Source organism: Osmia lignaria, chromosome 3 (genome assembly GCF_051020975.1).
Source record: "Osmia lignaria lignaria isolate PbOS001 chromosome 3, iyOsmLign1, whole genome shotgun sequence".
Classification (NCBI taxonomy): Eukaryota; Metazoa; Arthropoda; class Insecta; order Hymenoptera; family Megachilidae; genus Osmia; species Osmia lignaria.
The window spans coordinates 3,340,723-3,365,711 of record NC_135034.1 but is presented as its reverse complement, the minus strand read 5'-3'; the positions used below and the strand labels follow the sequence as shown (position 1 = coordinate 3,365,711).

The window sequence follows — 24,989 nt, the reverse complement described above, 5'->3', positions numbered from 1 at the left end:
GGTTTTTTCACCCATAGCACACCAGACCACCCTTTCTTGAACTAGTACAATGTCACTGAAATTCGATTTTTCACAATTTATCACTTCTGGAAGACGTAAAACGAAATTTACGATTTGCACGCATCAGACGTCAAATAGACGGAAGAATAGTTCACTGATTTTCCGTCAGAGGCATTGATGGTATATTTGAACACGTTAACATCAGGGTCGATAAAAACAGAAATCAGTCGATAAATGTAAATTCCAATTTGACATCATAAATGGCTACGTGGATATAGCCACAAGTAAGGCATAGTTGCCGCAACATATTAGATTTTTGTCACGCTGTTGACACCTGTTACAATTTTAACCATCAGCACAATGAATCGGCTCGAGCCGAGAAAGAAGTCCGAGAATAAAACAATACATATATTAATGTGTGCAACCATAAATCTTTTTTATTCATATCTATAATCATGTTTTTTTATCAATGAAATTACAGAGATATGTCAGACAAATGAATTATAAAACTTGCACATTTTGTAATATTTCGCATATTCTATATGCAAAAAGACATAGAAGGCGATATAAATGTGCTGTTTGTATTTCTATTTATGTATCTATCATTTACTGACGAGATTTTTATTCCTGCCGGGCATACAAAAGGACAGCGCGAACGAAAGAGAGGCAGCAAGAACGAAATAATACACATAACGTACGCGACCATAAAACTTATAGGAATCAAAACTACAGGACATTAATAATGTCAACAGTTTCACTTCAATATTGACTAACTCTTACACTACACTTATACATTACAGTTACACCAATTCCAAACGCGTCTATAAATACAAAACAAAGAAGCAGCGGCCGATGCTCGCCGGTGACAGCTAATCGCGCGGACGGCGTAATGCGTGCAAGTGCGAGTGAGAAAGCAAGCTGACGATACCGATGGCTTGGCGAGACGGACTGTGTTTTGTCGCACGGAACATCGCTTTTGACTTTCGCGAATATTCTCGCCCGCGGGTTCGTCGCGATCATTCGCTGAAGATTCGGTACAAAGGGAATAAGAAATAAACAGATATGTAATAATTTAGATTCTTTATTACAATAATCAATTTAAAAATTAAAAATATAAAATATTTATCGGAAAAGAAACTTATTAAAAAATATTAAAAATTACAGGCCGCCCGCCGCCTCTTCTGCCGCCCCGGCGTCCTCTTCCTCAGTGGCGGCCGCCGTGACGTCCTCCGTACATAATTTTTTTTACAATTTTTTTGACCTGAAATATAATAATAAATTTTATTAGAATTGTGACATTATTAAGAAACAAAAAATATTCGTGGAAATTCATTTGCTACTATTGTAGAAATGATTTCCGTTTCACGTGAATTTAATTGTGCGACATTTATTACATAGAAAAATTACGTTTTTACTTACTTGTGAAATCGATAATTTTTCCTCCTCTGTCTTTGGAACTTCTTCTTTCTTTGTGCCTTCTTCTTGCTTTTCTACTTCTTCTTTCTTTTCTATTTCCTCTTTTGTTTCTACTCCTTGTTTCTTTTCTTCTACTTCTTTATCTACATCCATCTGTAATGAAAGTAATTTATGTGTAAAGAACGTAATATTAATGAAACATTCTGCTTGCCGATTATACGCACCTTGTCTTCAGCCATGTTGAAGCTTGACTGTCTTTTGTCATGGATGCTGAAAGCACTCGCATGGCATGGTGGTGGGGATCAGGACCGTGGTCACTGACTTATAACATAGACCCTTTCCTAATTTCTAATTTCTAATTTTACAGATTGAATTTTTATTTTCATGTTATATTTTTTTCTTACAATCTCAAATTATAATATTATAAATGAATACAACTTCAAAACTTTTTTTTTATAATAAATATCGACGTCATTGTTCTTTTTTTTTCGTAGTCCTTAGAAACACTCCCCACCACGGTACCCTCTGTTTCTCGGTACTGTGTTTTACGTCTTCCCGACAGTTTTCACGACAGTTGCATTCGAAGCAAGGAATAGATTACATCATTGAATTTATTTCAAAGCTTTGAAAGTGTGAAGTGAAGTGAGAGGTGAATATTGTTGTGGGATAGTGACAATGAGTGATACTGAAAATATTGTCATGGTTGAAGATATGAGAAATCAGTATGAAGATCAGTGTTTGATAAAAAATAAAAGTCGTCGGCCAAAATTACCAATTAGTACGAAAAGATATTCAAAAAAAAGAGCATGTCGCGAAAAAAGACGGCGTTTAGCCCTTCAAAATATTTCCGAGTCGTCAACATCCGATGGACAAAAATACACTCCCGAGTAAATTTACTTGCCATTGGATGAAGAAACAGAACCGACAAATTCTACAGAAATGTTAGAAGAAACGACGGAAGAATTGTTTGAAATTGAAGAAACGGACAATACAGAAGATGGATTAAATATAGAAGGTACAACTTCCGAAAATGAAGAATTGATCATAGAGAAAACTGTAACGAACGAGCCTGAAGAACAATTCTGTCTACCAAGTGGCTTGAGTATCGTGGACATGCAGCACATCTTTGCCGAATTTCAAAAAATGGGTGACCATGCTAAAAACAGGGAAGACTGTGGAATTAGACACCTGAAAATAACCGACATGAAACGGTCCGGTCTAAGGACCACCCTCAGTGTAATATGCGATATGTGCAAATATACAGGTGAAATCCACAGTGAACCTGACGAAAGCAACCACATGGAAACAAACCAGTGTGCCGTTGCTGGAACAATTGTGAATGGAGGCAGTTATGCCCAAATGGAAGAGTTCCTTGCAGCGATGAACACCCTCCATGTCGAAGGAGGAATTTAGAAAACATCATAAAATAGTGAAAACGTTAATTGTTGCTGCAGAAGAAGAGATGGTAACAGCGGCAAAGGAAGAAAAACGCTTGGCCATTGAAAGAGGCGATATTGTTTCCGGATGTGGAATCCCTCACATCCCCGTTGTGGCCGATGAAAGCTGGATGAAACGATCATACCGGACTGGAACGTACGATTCCGCGTCTGGAGTCGGCGTTATAATTGGACATCACACGAAGAAAGTTCTATTTATCGATGTGAGAAACAAGGTGTGCAGGATTTGTCGATGTGCTGCGAAAAAGAAAGAAGAGCCACGAAAGCACACCTGTTTTAAAAATTGGAGCGCAAGCCAAGCATCAACGGCTATGGAAAGTGACACTATAGTCGAAGGCTTCAAGACCAGCGTAGAAAAACGTGGGCTGATTTATTCAACACTGATTGCTGATGGGGACAGCAGCATTTATAAAAAAATTATAGATGCAGATCCATATAAAGCACAGATTCGTGTAAAAAAATTGAATGCACGAATCATTTATTGCGAAACTTTTGCAGAAAAATGAAAGAAGTTGTAAAGATGACAACACCTGGTCCATTCAGGAGAATCGTTGAAAGCAGCATTCGGCAGCATGCGTGCGGACATAATAAAAGCCGCAGTGTACAGATACAGTCAGCAAGTAACAACCGCTGAAAAAATTAAGAATTTGTATGCCGACATACACAATGTTCCTAGCCATGTTTTTGGTGAACACGCAGATTGTTCAAAATTACAATACTTCTGCGATGGAACGAGTAAAAAAGATGAAAAGAACATTGTTCCCGAATTTATGAAGATGGGAGTGTACGAACAAATCAAAGAAATACTTCGACCTCTGTTGGCGCATGCTGAGAGTTTGCTGTATAACAGCAACAATAATGCCGTCGAAAGTTTCAACGGAATCATCGCAAAATATACAGGAGGAAAAAGATTGAATTTCGGCGAGAGGGGATCTTAGACGGGAAGATGTGCTGCTGCTGTCCTACAGTATAACACAAAACAAGTGTTGTCGCGTCTGAATACGGCGATGAACAAGAAACCGCCCGTTATTTTACGCAAAATAGAAAATAGAAGGAAGAAAGAAAATGAGAAATACAGTGAAAAGAGAAAGGAAAAAAAAATTACAAAGCACGTGCGGAAACAATTCCGTTCTGAAAAGGATTCCAATTACAGACCAAACGCTGAAAAGCCGGATATGGCTAACAATATTTATGAATTAGAGCAAAAAAAACATATGGAAATGTTACAGAATTGGCAAAATAGAAGAGATGCCATTGAAGAAGAAACCATCGGTTAAGCAAAAAATCCGAGATGGTTGAATTACAAATCTAAATTATTGACGGCCTCTAATTTCGGACGAATATGCCGTCGTCGAATTGGCACGCTCCGTGGAAATTCAGTGAAGTCGTTTGTGTATCTACGACTAATTAGTGCACCTGCAGTACAATATGCACAGGAATGCGAAAAATTCGCACGTGAAGAACTAAGTGTGTGCATTGATGTTGAAATTAAAGAATGTGGATTATTTATTGATAGTGCCATCCCGTTCTTAGGAGCTTCGCCAGATGGACTTATAGACGAAGAGGGCATTGTGGAAATCAAATGTCCGAAAACGGCGGAGAATTTACTGCCAGATGAGGCAATCAAAAGTGTTGCAATTATTCGACGCATATTTGCAGATGCAGAAGGAAATGCACTGAACAAGAACCACTATTATTACTACCAGGTACAAGGACAATTACTTGTTACAGGTAGAAAATATTGCTTATTTTGTATCTGGACCCGAAAAGGGTTAAAGTACATTAGAGTCGATCGAGACGATAACTTTTGGCAAAACAATATGGAGCCAAAATTAATTCAATTTTATTTATTGTGCATGTTACCGGAATTAATAGATAGCCGGTATAATAGAGGAATGCCCATTCGGGAGCCTCAATTTATAACAGAGGAAAGAGCAAGCTTAGAAAAGCGCAAAAGGTCTCTCTCAGAAAGTAGCACGAATACTGTTACTGTCCGGCGTCGCACTGCACTGTTGGTGGTTCACAATTGTACTAAATAGCAATTGTATTCGCGGATCATACGATCTCGTGAATTACGCGACGCCATACTATATTTCTTTGTTTTGTTTAAAAAATTTGTTATAGATTTTCGAAGAAAGGATTCCCGAGAAGAGGTTTTTTGGAGCGAAGCGAGCGTAGAACTCAAAATTTATTTTTTCAACTGAAATAATTTTTTTCTTATTCCATTCTTGAAATTATTCATATCCTGTAGTTTTCATTCCTATAATTATAAAAAATATTCCAAAGTACCTTCGACTTATTCGAGATACGTTTATATATCAGTAAAAACTACAACATATCTAAATTTGAGCAAAATCCGACAAAAAACGTTAAAAGGAATTTATTTAATCATCTATTTCCATTAACTTTTCCTTTTTTCAATATTTATCTTCATTTATCTTCGTTCATCTTTGCATGAACATTTTTATCGTTGAGAAATTAAACACAGCATTTTCCTCTTCTCGAAAAAAATTAAAAAATTATATATAGGTATATTGAAGACAGCGTTACCAGGACAAATGGACTGCAAATATGCTGCCTGATCACGTATAATCGGCAAGTATAATCTTACATAATTAATATTACGTTATCTATACATAAATTATTTTCTTCACAGATGGACAAGGAAGAAAAGGAAGAAAAGAAAGAGGAAATGAAAAAGAAAGAGGATAGAAGAAATAGGAGAAAGAGGTCTAAGGAAAAGAAAAGAGAAAGGAGAATTCGAGGCCGTCGACGTCGGAAGTAAGTAAAAGTGTTGATTCTTCTATGTAATAAATGTGGCGGAATTAGATTTTTCGTGAAATGGAAATTATGTCTACAACAGTAGCCACTGAATTCCTACGATTGTTTTTTCTTCTTATAAAACATTCATTATTGTATTTCAGATAAAAACAATTTCCGATGATGCAGACGCCGCGGAGAAGGAAGAGGCCGAAGCGGACGGCGGGCGACGGGTGGCCAATCATTGTTTATATTTATTGATTATATTTGAATGAATAAATATTGTATATATAGATTAATTTACATGTCTTTATTTTTCTGTCCTATTCTGAAATTATTATATTTGAATGAATAAATATTGTATATGTAGATCAATTTACATGTCTTTATTGTTCATTCCTTTTCTGAAATTATTAATGCCATGTAGTTTTTATTCGTGTAAGTTTTATAGTATGTTATGTGTATTACAGAGTCTCATCGAATCTGTCGTGGCATGTGACTTGAACATATACATTTCCGCCGATCGACCCTACGTTGTTTCATTCATGATACTCTTTCTCTTTCTATCACGCTGTCCTTTTCTATGTCCGCCTGGAATTAAAATCTCGCTCGGCTCGAGCGAATTCATTTTGCTAGATGGTCAGGATTGTCACAGATGTGGCAACACCGCGAAAGAATCTCTAAAATGATGTGATTCGACAACTACGCCACCTCACTTTCCTTTCTTATTCTGCATAATGACGTTAGATGTCGCACCGTCAAATGTCGAATTTCTCAATTATGTGTTTCCACGATTGCCCGATTCTTTCCAATGGCGCTTACATCGATTCGGAGGAGGCCTCGAAGGAGTCTGAATTTCAGTTAGTTAGTTGGAATTCAATCCCCTATTCTTTCTTCCCTATTCTGGCGCGATGGTTGGTATTCGCTGCCACCAGTCTTGAGCGGGTTGGCGCTCTCGACAATTAAAAGACGAAAGACAAAATTAATAAGGTATTAGATTAGAAATTGAAATTATTAGCCTTTCGTTGGGTTCGTTCAACGCTTAGGTCCCGTACGGGTCCCTCCTTGAATCTGTATGTGATGGTAGGCGTGTTTTAACTGAAAAGTGTGAGGTGTGTTTGAAATAAATTTTGAAACTGTTCGAAGTAAATGAAACTGGTTTAATTGTGAATGAGAAAGTCCAATGAATAACAAAATACAAGAAATGCCAAAATTAAGATTTGAATAAATTTGGAAAATTCGTTAATATTGAAAATACCAGTTCACGCAAAATAATAACAAGGGTAAAGATGCTTAGAATTAATTAACAAAAATATAATAATATGAAAACGCTCTGATATCACAGTTGAAACTATTGAGTAATATACCGGTCGCGTGAGATGATTATCACTATTTCGCTTTCCTTCAAATTTGATTAGACGTGAAATCGGCGGTTTCCGCCCGTGAGGGTACACCCCAGCCTGAGGTACTCTCAAAACCCTCGAAAGGGCTGGACTAAGGTGCCCCTTTGATAATAGGAAATTGGAATGGCGAAATTGTAATAATCGAAAAATTATAGAATCAGTCGATACCTCGTGTGATGGAACGATCTGACCTGAGATACTCTCGTAACCCTGAAGGACTGGACCAGATCACCCGTTTTGCCAGTTGAAATAAACGTCGTGTTTGAAAAATGGTAATAGGATCGACTTACCGTTACGCTGTATAAAAAAAATACAAGATTTCTAAATTCGCTTGTAAATTGCTCTGTATTCGCTTGATGATCTGGAACACCAAAGAACGATAAGATTTTCGATCACTGCACTTGTCGCGGCGGAAAACGAATTATTCGGACGAGTACGTCGACGAGAGACAAACCAATTTACGAAAAATAATTAATATATATAATTACGCGAAATGAAGTTAATACGAAAATATACGCGAGCAAACGATTTAAAAACAGAAAGGAAAGATAGAAAGGGTATAGCCGGATAAGATGGTCAAAAGTGCCCCCAAACCAAATTCGACTTGCTATGAACCATTCGATAGGTGATAAAAAAAAACCAGTCTGTGCCAAGTTTCAACCCTGTATCTCATCTGGGAGGGTAGTTACGGGTGAAAATGTAATTGCGAGGTTTTTGGTCAATTTCTCCCATTTAATGACATTCGAAAATTCTGAAAAAAATCAGAGACATTTCATTTGTGAGGCACATATTATAGAATTTTTTTAGATTTGTAGATTGAAAACTGAAGCCGTGAAAAATCAAAAACGTCAAAAAATGCTGGAAAAAGGCGATTTTATATTGAAGGAGATGAGGTCCTACGATCATATTTTTTTTATAAGTGTATATTATTGATACTATGATCCTCAATTTTTTTCAGATTTTTTGGAGAGGTGCGCCGCAGTTAAAAAAATTAAAAACCGATTTTTTCGCTGTTTTTTGCGTGTTAGAGTTACTTATTCGACGAATTTTCGTCTGTCATTTATCAAATACATGGTATATACACTGGTCAATGTTTTTATATGCAATGGAATAGAATAGGAATTAAGCTAAATAAACCTAATTGATAAAAGTACGTTACGTTCGTTATACTTTAAAAGATTAAAGGTATTTTCAACGGTGTCGGTGGTCCAGCGGTAAAGCGGCTGACTGCTAAACCGCTAGAAGCTTCTTTTCGTAGGTTCGAGTCCACTCAGAATCAATCTTTTTTTTTTTGTTAATACATTTTTTCAAACTACTTATCCAGAATTGTTAAAGATAATGAAAAATATTAAACAATACTGTAACTGACAAAATATATGACAAGAGAAACGGTAGAATAGAAAGTACTTCAAAATGGTATATGTATATTACAGATAAAAATATTTAAAAAATATTATTAAAACATTTGTAAACAAGTATATTAACGATTATCATGTAGGTAGAAGTTTGAAAAAATGTATTTCCAAAAAAAAAAGATTGAGTCTGAGTGGACTCGAACCTACGAAAAGAAGTTTCTAGCGGTTTAGCAGTCAGACGCTTTTTTTTTTTTAAATCGTTTTATTGTTTTTGTTAACAGTGGTACATATATCAGTCCTAAGGCTATGAGAATACAAAAACTAAACGAAAAAAGGAATTCAGTACAATCTTTGGGGAATCACAGCCAGCTTGCCCGTTACAGGAGGGGACTCGGAGGCTAACTCTAAATAGTAACAATCACATGGTCAATTTATAAACTAACGTATTGCCAGAGTATATAACGATATACTCCAAAAATTAAGTGCGAGGTAACGCTTAACGCAAAAGGGAAAAAAAAGTACAAAAGGAGAAAAACCCCACGGATCAGTCTTGAGCAAACTTAACCTAACTTAAAAGAAATAGAGGCGGGAGGTATATGTACAGGGGATGCTTATAGACTAAGGAAAAATGAGAGAAGAGAGACAGGGGGGAGTAATATACAAGGGGCACAGCACCCATCTGGCTCAACTAGATCTTCGCGTGCGGTTCATACGCGAAATAAGGGCGGGTAAATGGACACTATGTAAAGATAGCCACCAAAATTTTTTTAAATTAGATCTGGAAAAATCCATCTTATCTCGGCGCGGGACGGCCGCGGAGTATTTGAAGTCGATCGCGATCCGCTTGTCGGCTCTATTACGCCGCCAGTGGTAGAGGATTGGCACGTTATCCGCGTTTTGGATAAGGCCATTATTGTCACAGTAGATAAAAGCCTGCGGTGTGACGTAGCCCGTGGATAATTGTCGGAGTGCGTAGGAAGGCTCGATTTCAGCAAGCTGCTGGACCATATGGTTCTGAATCTCAGGAAGTTTACAGAAGTAGTTCATAGTAAGTTTTAAAATAAAATTATCGATTCTAGGGATATCTGCCTTATTATATATATACGAGGAAACAAGGTATCGTCTCCTGAATAGTGTTTATAATACAGTTATTGATGACAAGCAGCTCACTGTCAATTGCGGAAATTGACAGGTTACGATTGTCCGGGATTGAAGCAGGATAGTTAACGCCCAACCTCTCAGTGAAGGCTTCCCAATTGGTGGCTTTATAATTAAATCGCTGGGGCAGCGGATTAGTACATCCCAGGAGGATAGAGTCATTCCCAATCTTGAAGGAAAGAGAGATTATTATATGGGAGCGTAATCGCTTTATTGGTGAGTCCGTGGCGATTCGTGTGAGCTAGCCGGGAGTCAGCTAGGCAAATATCCAGGAAGGAGTCTGCTGGTTTGAAAGTGGGGGAGTATGGAGTAATCACATTAATCTTAAATTCCTGTTCATATATTTCAGTCCATCGATTAAAAAAACAGCCCCGCTGGTTATTCGCACGATCGCCCCACTGTTTACATCTAACGTTAAAGTCACCGGCCATAATGAAATAATTCTCATCTCTATGAAGCTCGAGAGCACGGAAAAGGGCAGAGAGCTCATCCACAAATAATGTCCTGTTATCATTGCGGGCATAGATACTGATTAGAAATAAGTTCTTATTGTGAAGAGAGGGGAGCTTTAAAATAGTACCCTCGATAATTTGAAATTCCCGCATTATCGGGAGATTAATGGTATCGAACTGGAGGTTCTTCCTGACCAGAATAGCAGTTCCTCCGCCATGATTAAAAGCATGCCTGTCGTTCCTGATAAAAATATAATTAGGGAAGGAAACTTTGTGGTTAGCATTTAGTTTGGTTTCCGATATAAAGATGGCGTCGTGACCATATCTTCGTGCAAAGTCTAACAGCTCAAGCCTTCTATAGTTAGCACATAACGAATTAACGTTAATCGCCGCTATCTTAATGTTACTAACAGGAACAGGGATATTAGCCATTATGAGGGCTGAACAAAGAATTAAGAATAAATTCGATTTTCTCAGAGTTGGCCGTGATCTGCGCTGACAACGATTCAAGCTGCTGTGAAACTAGTAGAGAAATATCCGCTTTGAGTTCGTTCAACCAACTAGGGGTTTTAGAGGGTTGTGGAGGGGGAGATGGCCGCGACGGCGCTTGAGTTCCAGCAGGCTTGCCGGGCAGGGGGTAGCTGGTCCGCTGCAACTCCACAGTAGGTGGCGTTGGAGGGTCCTCTCCCCGGTTAAGGCCCAACGCTTGGGCGAAGCTCATGCCCCTTTTCACCAGGCTCTGCCGCGCGCTAAAATCACGCAGCTTCTGGTTGGCCTGGTTAGCCGTTTGCGACTTCCTTCTCTGCATCGCAAATTTAATAAATGAGCAACCTCTGTAAGAAGCCGGATGCCCCTCCTGTCCACAGTTCGCGCACTTGAGCGCCGATTTCTCGGAAGCCTCCGAAATGAGACAGTTGCCCGGAGTGTGCGTCTGCGCACACTTAACACAACGGAACGGCAGGTTGCAGTTCTTGCTAGCGTGGCCCAGGCGCTGGCACTTCTTGCATTGATATATCGCGGGCTTCTTAAGGTGCTCCCATTTCACCTTCTGGAAGGCAAGGGACTTGATCTTGAATAGCTCAGCCGTTTGGCTACCACTAGATACCTGTAGTATGTGATAGAATCTATCTGGGTCCCTCTTATTGAAATGGAACTTACTGAGGCTAATAATCTCCACATTAGCCAGTTGTAGTTCTTGTATCTCGGCCTTAATATCGTCACAGGGAAAATCGCCTCTGATCCCTTTAATGATCAGCGATTTCGGTTTTTGGCTTTTAGGGGTATATGTGTAAAAATGAACTTTGGCTTCTGCGAGCTTGTTCTTGAATAGCTCAAAATGTTCTAACCGATTAAAGTAAATTGTGTGGCTGCCCGCCACTACTTCTTTGATTGTGAAGTCTCCTTTAGTCAGATTCATATTCTTCGCCAATTGAATGAGCGCCTGCAATGACGTGTTGACAGAGTATATTGGTGGGGGTCTATGAATTTTTGCTGCTTTTGGTTGCCCAGCTCCGTCGGCCGTGTCGTCAATGTCATCGGCATCCATCTCAGCACCATCAGCTGAGAGTGCACTGAATCTATTGCAGCCTCCGCTTGAACCGCCCTGTGGCGGGGCTACGGGTTCGTTGGCCGTAATTTTGGCTGTCTTCTTCGGGACTTGCCAGCCGCTAGTACCTGGCTTCTGCGTATGCGCACTGTCTAAGATGGCGGCGCCAGAGAGTAGCGTGGTGGCCGCGCGCAACCTAGCCGAATTCAGGTTGAGCGCCATATTGCACTGTTTCGGTTTACTTTCACTCATGACTTGTTTATACAGTTTATCGAGTTGTAGGGAGTGTAACCTAGGCGTTTTAGCTTCCCTAAGTCGAATGGAGTGCTCAAGCGACGAAGCATGTCTGTCCGTGTCACTAGGCGAAGCCCCACGCTTTGCCTTATGCGTGGTTGGGGACGCCATTGCAGAATGGGCCTTACGGGCCCAGCCCGCCACAGGGCTATAGAAACCACTATCACGAACGGGTGTAGTAGACACGTAACACACAGCAAAAGTACATAAGGGCTATGGAACAATTAAGCCACCGAACACAAGAACACAGCAACGAGGACAGAAAATACTCTTGACCACAAGTGTTATCGCTACACAAAGACTAATAAACTGAGGAACTACCTTTGAGTAGCGGTCACGCACGTCCGTTCACCTTCACGGTCGCCGTGAGACCGCAGTCAGACGCTTTACCGCTGAACCACCGACACCGTTGAAATACCTTTAATCTTTTGAAATATAACGGATGTAACGTACTTTTATCAATTAGGTTTATTTAGTTTAGTTCCTATTCTATTCCACTGCATGTAAAAACATTGAACAGTGTATATACCATGTATTTCATAAATAACAGACGAAAATTCGTCGAATAAGTAATTCTAACACGCTAAAAGCAGCGAAAAAATCGGTTTTTAATTTTTTTAATTATGGCGCACCTCTTCAAAAAATCTGAAAAAAATTGAGGATGAAGTCTTGACCGACAGAATTATTAACAGAACAGAGAGACAATGCTGACGTCGGGTAACTGAAATTGAAATAATTAAAATGTACTTGTTTTCTTTCAGACAGTGAAATTTGAAATAAGGAGATGAGGAGAAAAGAAAAGATGAGAAATAGAGCAAGATGAGACGAGGGAGAAAGAAAAGACAGAGGAGATGAGTGGGAAGAGAGCATGAAGGAATGCGAACGGCAGGGAGTATTAGAATATGCGTTCTGCCTCCTTCTTCCCCTTCTCCACTCTCCCCACCTAAGCGGCAAAGGGGACCGCGTGGCGAGCTGGAAGCTCGCCTGTACTACCTCCTTGTTATGTGCAAAACAGCCAACAGTATTACATATCGTTAATCGTACTTTATCGTTAATCTTACCTTATTATAGTCTATTTACTCAATAAATATATGTATGTTGTAAGGCAGTTCTGGTGACATTTTTTCCAATGAATGGGCAATTTCGGCGACATCTGGCAGATTTGACGACCGTCGTCAAAGCCATAGCGGTATAATGGTGGTTTTCGTGACAGTCGCTATAACTGCCCATATACGGTTTAATTTTAATATACGGTTTATTCCATGCCAAATCGATAACTTTTCAGCGATTTTGTTCTAAATGAAATTTGTTGTAGTCCATGTGAAATTCGGAAGGGATTAAGTCATCACTTTGCAAGTTCAGAATTTGTTTAGAAGTTACAGGCCTTCGACGTTTTCAATTTTTGCCCATTTTGGCGAAAACGGGCTTCAGATACGAATTTTCATCTCGGGAACTGTTTGTCTGATTAAGCTAAATTTTTTTTTAACCGACTTTGAAAAGGAGAAGGTTACCCAATTCGATCAGTTTTTTTTTCTTTTTCTTTCCTTCTTTTATGTTCATCGATTACTCCGAGATGGATAGACCAATCGGAACGAAACCTTTTGCATCTTGTAGGACCTGTCTCCCGATTGATCCCATAAAAAAACATCTTGCATTTTTTCATTGTTTACCATTTTTTGTTGCAAAAAAGCGTACTGTTTCGTGTATGTTCGGCGTTTTTTTTACAGGGAATGTACCAATCGCGATGAAACCTTTCGTATTTAGTAGAAAATGTTTTCGCGATGATCCCATTTGCAATAAACTTTTTGCTGCAATTCTCTATTGTTATACTAATGTTGTACGGTGTGTAGCTATTACTCTGCAAAGAATATACAGATCGCCACTAAAAAGTGTGAAATACAATAATATAAAAAAAAATACAACCGACTACAAAATGCACTATAAAGTATGAAGTAATGTTGATTTAATTTGTATGAATTCTCACCAGCTCAGTTGATTTAAATATTAAATAGCATATTAAATACAGTGCAATCTTTTCGGAGGCAGCGCAAAATTAAAAATTTTATGAATGAATGATGCTGCTGAATATGATTTGATTGGAGTATGGTGGACTTGGTAATAAATGGGCGGGAAGGAAAAATACATTAATATGTGAAAACGTAGAATAATTAAAGGATTTACATTTACATCTTTACCCCATTCGAAATTTATACCCGTTTATTTGTTATTACACACACAGACAATTATTTTTTACAAGTTCAATATACTCAAAAAGGGTACATTCATTTATACTACCGCACCATTTTATAATTCATATTTACAAGTATTGACAAGTAGCTACAGTAAGATGTAGTTATTTACAATTATGCACAAGTACTTGTATCTATTTACAATAATTGTGTGTCTGTAATAACAAATAAACGCTTGGAAATTTCGAATACAGTAACGATGCAAATGTACGTACTGGATAGAAATCATAACTTAAATTCTATAAAAATTACAGCGCATGTAATTAATTATTAATAAATGCAATGATTATAGCACACCTGCAATAGTTATTCGAAAAAGAGAAATTATAATTAAAAAAAAAAGTGGGGAACCATGGATTTGAACCGTGGACCTTCGGATTGCAAGTCATGCGTTTTACAACGGAACCAACGGTGTCTATACATGATTTTGTCATACTTCTCAATGTGAGTAGTTACTAACTTTAATTGTTAATATCTTTTAAACAATTAGCCGTCTACCCCCAAAATGGAGTATAGGCGTGTTCAGCTCGACGAGCTCCACAAGGTCGCAAAGTTACATTAATAAGTGAGCGTTATACTTGGGTGGTACCCCTTGCCAGTAAGAGCAAACTGAAGGATGAATCACTTATTTCATGAAGCAAATACAGTCGGGGAAACTATGTATAACTTTTGACAGATACAGGTCAGAGTGAATCACATCTTGAAAGTACTTACCAAATTACAAGCAGAATCAACCATATATTGCAGGAAATGGAATGCAAGATGGAATAATGTTGCTGAGTAATAAATACGTGCAAGTTTCTTTGACTTTATTTGAACTTTATATGTTGTTGACAATACGGCATGGCATGGTACGTACATTCATATATACTCTTGCTACTCCTTCTAAAGTAGCATGTATCTCTTTACGTAAAGAAAAAAATTATATAACAGATATCTTTCAATAATTGAGTATGACAATCAAAATCAAAATGGGAGTATATTTGCCATTATTTGGTAAGTAATTTGGTGGATTCCAAGTATAAATGCAGTTGAATACAATGTATCAATATATAATAATACTATTTCTTGTTCTTTTTCTATATTTTCAGAACCTGTTCAAACATTGATGGGAAAATTACCACCAAAAATTATGAAGTAGAAAAATTGAATGGATACATTAAAGAAGTTAACCAGCGTAGAGTCAAATACTAAGGCAAATAACAAGAACGTACTCTGTAAAGAAATGCAATTACTTTGTCGCAAGATATATCTGGAAATATGCTTAAGGTAAAAGAAATATTAAACCTTAATTTCTTCATTACATCCTTTATTTCAAATTAATGTTCTTGAGTACAATGTATGAATATATAATAATATGATTTCTTTTTCTTTATTTTCAGCATTTATTCACACAGTGATGAGGAAATTACAACAAACAAATTATGAAGTAGAAAAATATAATAGATACAGTGAACATATTATCTAAAGAAGAAGATTATTAAATTAGATAAGTTTATTTTGCAAATCATCGACTATAAAAACAATGTAATGCCAGCATACTTTAAGTAAATAAATTAGCAGGAGATAATGAGACTTATAAATTGTAATTTCCTGTTCCAATTTCCTTAATATAGAGTTTAATTCATCGTTCACATTGTCTTTTTTTACTTACAAATAAATACTTTTGTCGTGTTAAAATTCATAAATAAGAAAAAAAGTTGTAATATCGAAGTTGTTACTTTACTATTCACTTTCATCTATTTTGTATCACTTGTGTTTACAAATCTCAAACTCATCCCATCCGACTAAAAGAGTCCAATTGAAATATTCTATTGTTCAGACCATTTAGAAAATATATTAAAACATTTAGAAACAATCTTGTTCAGTGAAGACTTATGGAGAACAGATAGAAAATGATATCCAATTACTGTGAATTAGTTTTATGTCACCATAAGCAAATATAACCTAAAATCTTACAATGCACAATTCACTAAATTTCTTGAACAATTGTACTAGAATTTTTTAATCACATGTAATCCGACAATATATTGTGTCAATTCTATTTCTTTTTCCTGGTAATCACCGATACTTTACAATTTTTTGGCGAAACACGGAGCACATGACAGAATGTAACGCGTTATACAGCTGACGCGATAAGACTGTAGAAATTGATAGAAATTGATAGTTCCACTATTTTTCCACGCATTTTTATGATCAACCCCTTTTTTTGTCGAAAATCACGAATACTTTTCAATTTTTTAACGAGGGAAGGTGCTTATCATGGAAAATAAATTGTTCTAAATACGACGCAATAAAATAGTAAAAACTCGAAAAAATCAATAATTCCACTATTTTTCCATATATTTGCATGAACGACCACTCTTTTTACTGGAAATCGCAAATAGTTTTCAATTTTTTAGTGAGGAAAGGTGCTTATCGTGGAAAATAGTTGTTCTAAATACGACGCAATAAAATGGTAAAAAATCGATAAAATCAATAATTCCACTATTTTTCCATATATTTGCATGATCGACCACTCTTTTTAGAATTGAAAACTATTCGCAATTTCCAATAAAAAGAGTGGTCGATCATGCAAATATATGGAAAAATAGTGGAATTATTGATTTTATCGATTTTTTACCATTTTATTGCGTCGTATTTAGAACAACTATTTTCCACGATAAGCACCTTTCCTCACTAAAAAATTGAAAACTATTCGCGATTTCCAGTAAAAAGAGTGGTCGTTCATGCAAATATATGGAAAAATAGTGGAATTATTAATTTTTTCGATTTTTTACTATTTTATTGCGTCGTATTTAAAACAACTTATTTTTCATGATAAGTACCTTCCCTCGTTAAAAAATTGAAAAGTACTCGTGATTTTCGACAAAAAAAGGGGTTGATCATGAAAATGCGTCACAGCCGACTCTAGTACTAGCCATGCTGAACAACGTGGCAACACCGCTCACGTGACAATCGGGAGTCCTATTTTCAAAAACAGAGTCCTGTGCTCGGAATTGTAATTAACGTCCTTTTTAATAAAAAGCTGTAGTAATATACACTATTTTGTGTTAATTATGTATAAACAATATATAAACGTTGCAACTATGGCAAATAGAAGTGATGTGGTAGTATAAAATTGTTATAAATGTGATATATATTTTGTGTACTCTCACAGTAGTTTGGTGTTGTGAAGCATGATATTTGAAATATTTACAGTGGTTTCAAGAAAATTTAGGTATGAAGCAAAATGAAACCATCTTTGGATCAAATTGAAACATTTAAGAATTGATAAACGTGTATATAAGTTAATAAAAACCTTGAAACAAGCGAAATGATTGGATCGAAACCAAAGAGGTTATGTGAAGTCCAGAGAGTGTCGGGAGTCTGACGACGTTGATTGGCTGAGAGTCTGGGAGTCCGGGAGGCAGATAGAGTAGGGTAGGTGTTGATATATTCAGACCGGACTCTCGCGGTGTTGCCATTTTTACTTCAGCACGGCTAGTACTAGAGTCGGCTATGAATGCGTGGAAAAATAGTGGAACTATCGATTTCTACCGATTTCTACAGTTTTTTTTTTTTTGTTCTTGACTTTTCTTGGGCGAAGCCCAAGATGGCGTTCTACAGGAGGTTTTTTCCTCCTCTCTTGCCCAATGAACATCAGCGGCCTTTTTAAATTTTTTCTCTAAATCCGCACCGTACATAGTTTAGTACGATTATATCAAATCATCCATAGTTTTTTTTCCATTATTCTCTTTTTACTTCTTTTATACTCTTTACATTTCTTCTTTTCTCCATTCATCTACCTTTTTCTCTTTATCCATTTTTATTCATATTCACTATCCGCTTATTTAGTTGCCAACAGCACACGGTAACCCATCTTTTGGCGAAACCGTGCCCACTTACAAGGAGAGTGCAAGGCCTTCGTCTCATCGATTTCGTTGAAACTTTGCACACTTATAGATCTCGTTCTCCTGTTTACGAGTATATACCATTATAGGGGCAGATACTCAGTAGTTTTTGAGATATTTATAATTAAAGTTTTATTATTACCTTAAAGTAGATTGTAGTTGCGGCGACTACCAAGTGTAACGGTGGCGCAGTTGTAACGTATCAGGCTTCTACATCGACGATCCAGGGTTCAAATCCTGCGTGGTGTGGGTATGAATTTTTTTTTGATCCAGTTAATTGAATTGCACAATTACTTGTTATTTACAACAATTTTTTGAAAAAGACACAAAACTGTACTTATCTGATAGAGCACGAAAGAGAAATTGCAAGCAGGGAAGATTCTATTAAATTACATTCGCTCATTCATGAACAACTCTGTGCACCAATTTTTAAACCTATGCTGCAGTATGCATGGTTTGCAGCTGGACTGTCTACAGAAAGATTACTTTTCGAAAACGTAAACCAAGTCTGTTTTCCAACAGAAATACAAAAAAGTAAATGTTCATGCAACAATACTGCATTTGTTCGATGTGCAAAATGCTTTTGTACACTATGTTTCCCGTGCTTTTACGACAAGTACCATTGTTGTAAATAACAAGTAATTGTGCAATTCAATTAACTGGATCAAAAAAAAATTCATACCCACACCACGCAGAATTTGAACCCTGGATCGTTGATGTAGAAGCCTGATACGTTACAACTGCGCCACCGTTATACTTGGTAATCGCCGCAACTACAATCTACTTTAAGGTAATAATAAAACTTTAATTATAAATATCTCAAAAACTACTGAGTATCTGCCCCTATAATGGTATATACTCGTAAACAGGAGAACGAGATCTATAAGTGTGCAAAGTTTCAACGAAATCGATGAGACGAAGGCCTTGCACTCTCCTTGTTAGCTTGACTTCGGTGATCTTACGAGTACCGGTGTGGCGATTTCTACAGTCTTATCGCGTCAGCTGTATAACGCGTTACATTCTGTCATGTGCTCCGTGTTTCGCCAAAAAATTGTAAAGTATCGGTGATTACCAGGAAAAAGAAATAGAATTGACACAATATATTGTCGGATTACATGTGATTAAAATATTCTAGTACAATTGTTCAAGAAATTTAGTGAATTGTGCATTGTAAGATTTTAGGTTATATTTGCTTATGGTGACATAAAACTAATTCACAGTAATTGGATATCATTTTCTATCTTTTCTCCATAAGTCTTCACTGAACAAGATTGTTTCTAAATGTTTTAATATATTTTCTAAATGGTCTGAACAATAGAATATTTCAATTGGACTGCTGTAGTCGGATGAGATGAGTTTGACATTTATAAACACATGTGATACAAAATAGATGGATGTGAATAGTAAAGTAACAACTGTGATATTACAACTTTTTTTTTTATTTATGAATTTTTACACGACAAAAGTATTTATTTGTAAGTACAAAAAGACAATGTGAACCATGAATTAAATTCTATATTAAGGTAAATGGAACAGGAGATTATAATTTAAGAGTTTCATTTTTTCCTATTAATTTATTTACTTAAAATATGCTGGCATTACATTGTTTTTATAGTCGATGATTTGGAAAACAAACATATCTAATTTTATAATCCTCTTTGGATAATTTGTTCACTGTATCTATCAAATTTTTCTACTCCATAAATTCTTTGTTGTAATTTCCTCATTAATGTCTGAATAAATGCTGAAAATAAAGAAAAAGAAATCATATTATTATATATTCATACATTTTACTCAAGAACATTAATTTGAAATAAAGGATGTATTGAAGAAAATAAGATGCTATATTTCTTTTACCTTAAACATATTTCCAGATATATCTTGCGACAAAGTAATTGCATTTCTTTACAGAGTACGTTCTTGTTATTTGTCTTAGTTTTTCACTCTACGTTGGTTAATTTCTTTAATGTATCTATTCAATTTTAGTACTTCATAATTTTTGGTGATAATTTTTCCATCAATGCCTGAACAGATTCTGAAAATATAAAAAGAACAAGAAGTAATATTATTATATATTGATACTTTATATTCAACTGCACCTATATTTGGAATCTACCAAATTAATTATCAAATAATGGCAAATATATCCCCATTTTGATTCTGATTGTCGTACTCAATTAGTGAAAAGCTTCTATTATATGCTTCTTTTCTTAATGTGAAAAGCTACATGTATGAAGATATATATGGGCCATTCCACGCAAAGTGATCACACTTTTTCCCGCATGGTCTTGGATTTTTGTTAAATTTTGTAGGCTTGTAGAACCCAATGTACGAACAAAAAATCGATGCTCCGTTCCTCAATATTGTTTAAACTTTCCAAGTTATAAGGACTGAAAATTTAGGGTCACTTTTTTTTCAAAAAATCATAACTCGGAAAGTATTATAGATATCGACATGCATGAACGTTTTATAGGTAAAACTTCAAAGTTTAATAAAAAAATTACTACATGTGTCAACGCAATCTTCAAATTGTTGTAAATAATGTTTATAATTTTTAAACTTGAAAATAACCTCAAGGGGGAGCACGAATCGGTCTGAAATTTTTTCTGTAGAATCTTTAAAGAGTTTTCTAAATACCCTGAAGATTTCATGATGGAACACGCAGAGTTGCCGGAGTTATAAAATTTTATTGCTGCGTATGACCTACCAGCAGATCATCGCGCGCCGTCCGGTTCCCATGCGCCGCTACTCTACATTTTTTCAAATAGCCAGCCATCGGTTAACAACTACGGAATAGATCGACACGTTTCTGGTACTTTTGTCTACAAACCCTTAAAAGGCAATAAAAGTATGGCAAACTGATTTTGGCGGTTCACTTTTCCAGAACACCGTTCAGTTTTATTTGGGAAAGCAACGAGACAAGCGGTTTCAGTTAAGCGTTCAGTGTTGTGCATAACTATGCTGTGTACTTTTCAGTTTCTTGTTTTTCTTAGTTTAAAACTGTAATTGTGTACTGGTGGAAAGCAAAAATGCCGCGAAGATATTGTTCCAATCCATTTAGTTTACCTCGACATTCAAATGTAACTAAAAATCTTCGTTCAGTTACAATCGCCTTTCGTGAAAAATATCAGAATATAATATTAGGAGAAAATTTGTGCTGCATGTGTAGAATGCGAGTAATTCGAACATCTAGATTAAATCGTCCAAATCTTCCTATCGTAAACGTAAGTGAGCCGGGTTGTTTTCCAACAGTTCAAGAGCCAGTTGTTGGTCCAAGTAATGTAGAGCAAGTAATAAGCAACAATTCGTCAAATTCGGGAACAAATGCAGATACAGGGTGATTCTCTCGCAACGCAACACAAAAGCCGGACCCAAAACTGCTTTGTGTGTGTTTATGGCTGAGACGAAGTCAAGAAACGGAACAGCAGGGGTTCCATTGTGCGGCTCGGCTTTTGTGTTGCGTTGCGAAAGAATCACCCTGTAGTTATGTAGAAGAAATAGATCGGGAATATTCGTTATCGTCATTAAATAGTGCCCTTAAATCTCTCGGTGAATCTCCTATCACATCAAAATCTTTAAAATCACCTCTCCAGATTAAGAAAAAAGTGTGTATTAGAAACAATTATTTACTCCAATTTGTATTTGTAAGCGGATAGACCGAAAAGTAACGCCGACAAGTGCAGTGCCGCATGGGGACCGGATGGCGCGCGATGGTCCGCCGGCAGGTCATACGCAGCAATAAAATATTATAACTCCGGTAATTCTGCGTGTTCCATTATGAAATCTTCAGGGTATTTAGAAAACTCTTTAAAGATTCTACAGAAAAAATTTCAGACCGATTCGTGCTCCCCCTTGGGGTTATTTTCAAGTTTGAAAATTATAAACATTATTTACAACAATTTGAAGATTGCGTTGACACATGTAGTAATTTTTTTATTAAACTTTGAAGTTTTACCTATAAAATGCCGGTTCATGCATGTCGATATCTATAATACTTTCCGAGTTATGATTTTTTGAAAGAAAAGTGACCCTAAATTTTCAGTCCTTATAACTTGGAAAGTTTAAACAATATCGAGGAACGGAGCATCGATTTTTTGTTCGTACATTGGGTTTTACAAGCCTACAAAATTTAACAAAAATCCAAGACCATGCGGGAAAAAGTGTGATCACTTTGCGTGGAATGGCCCATATACTCCATAATATCTCTGTTGCAATTTTCCCCTCCGTGTCTGATCAAACGCTGAAAATAAAGAAGAAAAAGGCATATTATTATATATTGATACATTGTACTCAACAACATTAATTTGAAATAAAGGATGTACATATTGAACAAAATAAGGTTTAATATTTCTTTTACCTTCATCATATTTCCAGATATATCTTGCAAGAAAGTAACTGCATTTCTGTTTCGAGAACATACTTCTGTTATTTGTCCTGGTATTTTATTGGAAATTCTGTACATTCTCTCTATCTTCTTTGATTGTAGTTTCGTTAGATCATGATAATCCCTGTAAAAGTATATAATTACATAGAAATAAGATTACTCACTTCAACGAATTTAATTCCACAGTTACTTTAGTGGTCAACATCAAAAGTAAGTACATACATTGTTAAATTGTACAAAACATTTTGAACAAATAGATTGAATTGTAGTCAAACCTATGATTCTAAACGAAGAAATATAAAGCTAATTGAAGCATAAAATAACTAAAAAGATTCATTAAATACATGCTACAAACGTGGATCAAAGTAGGAGTTTACTTCTTTTTTAATCAGATTGTGGGTGACCATCAATGACATGTCGCAGGACTCAACTTATGGGTACTTCAAACATTAAATCCGATTAAAAAAAGTCCCGTTCCATGTTCATTGATTTCTCTTCAAATCTCTTTATCCTTCCTTATGCGATAAAAAATCTTCTTCATGTTTATAACGCATTTTCTTTACTATATACGTACTTACATTCAAATTAATAATTAAAATATATGATACATAATATTAATATAAAAAACCTATTCTGTAAAATATTCAATTCTTTCTGTAAAATTTCACATTCTAACCTATACCTGTCAAACGGTACACATAACTTTTTGACCTTACTTATTAGCAGATATTGATATCTTAATAACTACCTTGTAATTATTCCTCTACTCTAACCTATACCTGTCAAAGGATATGCACAATATACTGACCGTAGTTGTTTTATGGAACAAGCATATTGGCGATTCGTTTCCCTCAATTAATGTGACGATAGCAGCTGCAATCAATTAGAGACTATGGAAATGGAAAACCCACAAGAAAACACAGCAATGTCGGATTGTCAAAAATTGGACATCTTGTTTCTTACACCATTTTATCAAAATATATTAGAATGTTGCACACAAGCGTCGATAAAAACTCCAGATACATATTAAATTCACTTCCGAATTTAAGGCGATGCGAGCATCGAGGCCGAACTCCGAATTCCGCGTTGGTAAAACAGTTGTTACGTTTGCCGTAGCGGTTTTAGGGAGATTCTGGGGAAAAGGTTCCAGGAGCGTGGGTTGGCTGCCCGTGGAGTGTAGAAACACTCTGCTTGGTGCGCGCCAAAACTAAAACTTCTTACTTCGAATGATAGGTTTTAATAAAACGTCAAGATTGAACGGAGTCAAGAGTTGTTCTGATCTGTATTTCAAAAACGCGTTACAAGGTAAGTTTCGCGGGGACGTAGCGTGGGGGTTGTTTTACATGATTGGTGGAGGGCAGTAACAAGAGTGGTTGTTTTGGTTGGCTGAATTTGTAGCGGGGAGTTCGAGGTGGCCGCCCGCTTGTGACGTAGCGATTTTTGGGGAAAACCCCGAGGTTTTTCCAAGGGTCTTCTACCTTCGGCTGGTCGGCGTCGATGTTTCCCGTTCGGGACCGTTAGCCGCGGCAAAGCAATAAAGTTGACGGCAACGACCGTACCTTAGGGCGACGGTGAATAAAGCAACCTATTATCGGTAATAAACACGGGGAGAACTGCGATTTGAAAGGAAGTTCGTGAATTTAAATTATCGCTCGTCGCGGATGGCCTGGAGTTCGAAAAACGGAGGTTATAAACGTTTACGGTGGTAAAGTTCCTTCGAAATTAACATAGTTTAGGATTGTTTTATTAGAGTCTAACGGGATAAGGTTTACGCGATGTTTGTTCGCGTAACATTAACATATTCGAATCGCGAGCCGTGGATAATTCGGGGCTATTTCGCGAGGTGGTGTGTCGATGAAATTTCGCGATAGCGTTACACAGTCAACGTTTCATCGAAAATTAGGCCGAACAGAAACTGATTTCAGCGTCACCTCAGTTATCGCATCCAACTAACGGCATGCTATTTACGTCACTCTTCGCATACACCTAAATAACACACGGATGCTGTGATAGCTATATGTATTATGTGCGATGAATCAGACCAATTTTTGCGTGTCGCCGTCTCCGGCGGTTTCTCAACCACAGTTTCTCGAGCGAGTTCGGCTCGCCTTTGATGAGGTGACTACCGAGAATCGAAGCAGCGTACAGGGAAAAAAGCAAGTTTAAATACCCTTGTACGTGTGAGACAATTATTATTATTATTATTAAACTGGTTGAGGCTCGCCGGGCACTCAGTCCTTGGGGACCATTGTACCCGGGCCGCTAGGCAGCCTCTTTACTGGCTGTACCTTGGCAGCTGGGCTTCTGTGGCAAAATTTAGAAGCACCGGCACCAGGCCAGCCGAGATGCTTAATGATGAGGGTTCCAAGGTCTCCAGGATTGATCCTCTTAGGGCCCTTAGTTCCCTGCATCTTAGAAGTACGTGAAGAGGTGTTTCGTCCTCTTCCTCACACCTCGGACATAATGTCTCTTCTGTGAGTCTCATGCGCGCGAGGTGTTTCTTTGTGTACCAGTGTCCTGTCACTAGGCCCACGAGCATGCGCAGTCGCGCCCTGTCCAGGTGAATTAGGGTGTCACCCAGCTTCTGTGACGGTCCCTCAAATACGGCCCTCGCGTGTCTCA

General features: G+C 37.0%; 3 long non-coding RNA genes across 7 annotated transcripts; 1 reads left to right on the top strand and 2 right to left on the bottom strand.

The window, feature by feature from the left end:
• Window positions 1-1,065: 1,065 nt before the first annotated feature.
• LOC143308256 (uncharacterized) lies at window positions 1,066-1,681 on the bottom strand. The gene is made up of 3 exons (XR_013065250.1): window positions 1,641-1,681; window positions 1,420-1,569; window positions 1,066-1,261 (listed from the first exon to the last, which is right to left on the bottom strand). It is a non-coding gene; the product is annotated as an uncharacterized LOC143308256 (long non-coding RNA).
• Window positions 1,682-14,571: 12,890 nt separating this feature from the next.
• LOC117605284 (uncharacterized) lies at window positions 14,572-15,657 on the top strand. Of its 2 annotated transcripts, XR_004581655.2 has the most exons (4): window positions 14,572-14,772; window positions 14,838-15,086; window positions 15,182-15,359; window positions 15,473-15,657. It is a non-coding gene; the product is annotated as an uncharacterized LOC117605284 (long non-coding RNA). The 2 variants fall into 2 exon arrangements; XR_004581654.2 differs by having other exon boundaries at window positions 14,578-15,086.
• A 3,895-nt stretch (window positions 15,658-19,552) lies between these two features.
• LOC117605201 (uncharacterized) lies at window positions 19,553-23,500 on the bottom strand. Of its 4 annotated transcripts, XR_013065087.1 has the most exons (6): window positions 23,331-23,489; window positions 23,176-23,240; window positions 22,341-22,491; window positions 22,177-22,223; window positions 19,841-20,018; window positions 19,569-19,727 (listed from the first exon to the last, which is right to left on the bottom strand). It is a non-coding gene; the product is annotated as an uncharacterized LOC117605201 (long non-coding RNA). The 4 variants fall into 4 exon arrangements; XR_004581621.2 differs by having other exon boundaries at window positions 19,553-19,727; window positions 20,083-22,223; window positions 23,176-23,500; XR_004581622.2 differs by having other exon boundaries at window positions 19,553-19,727; window positions 20,100-22,223; window positions 23,176-23,500.
• Between the last annotated feature and the right edge of the window lie 1,489 nt (window positions 23,501-24,989).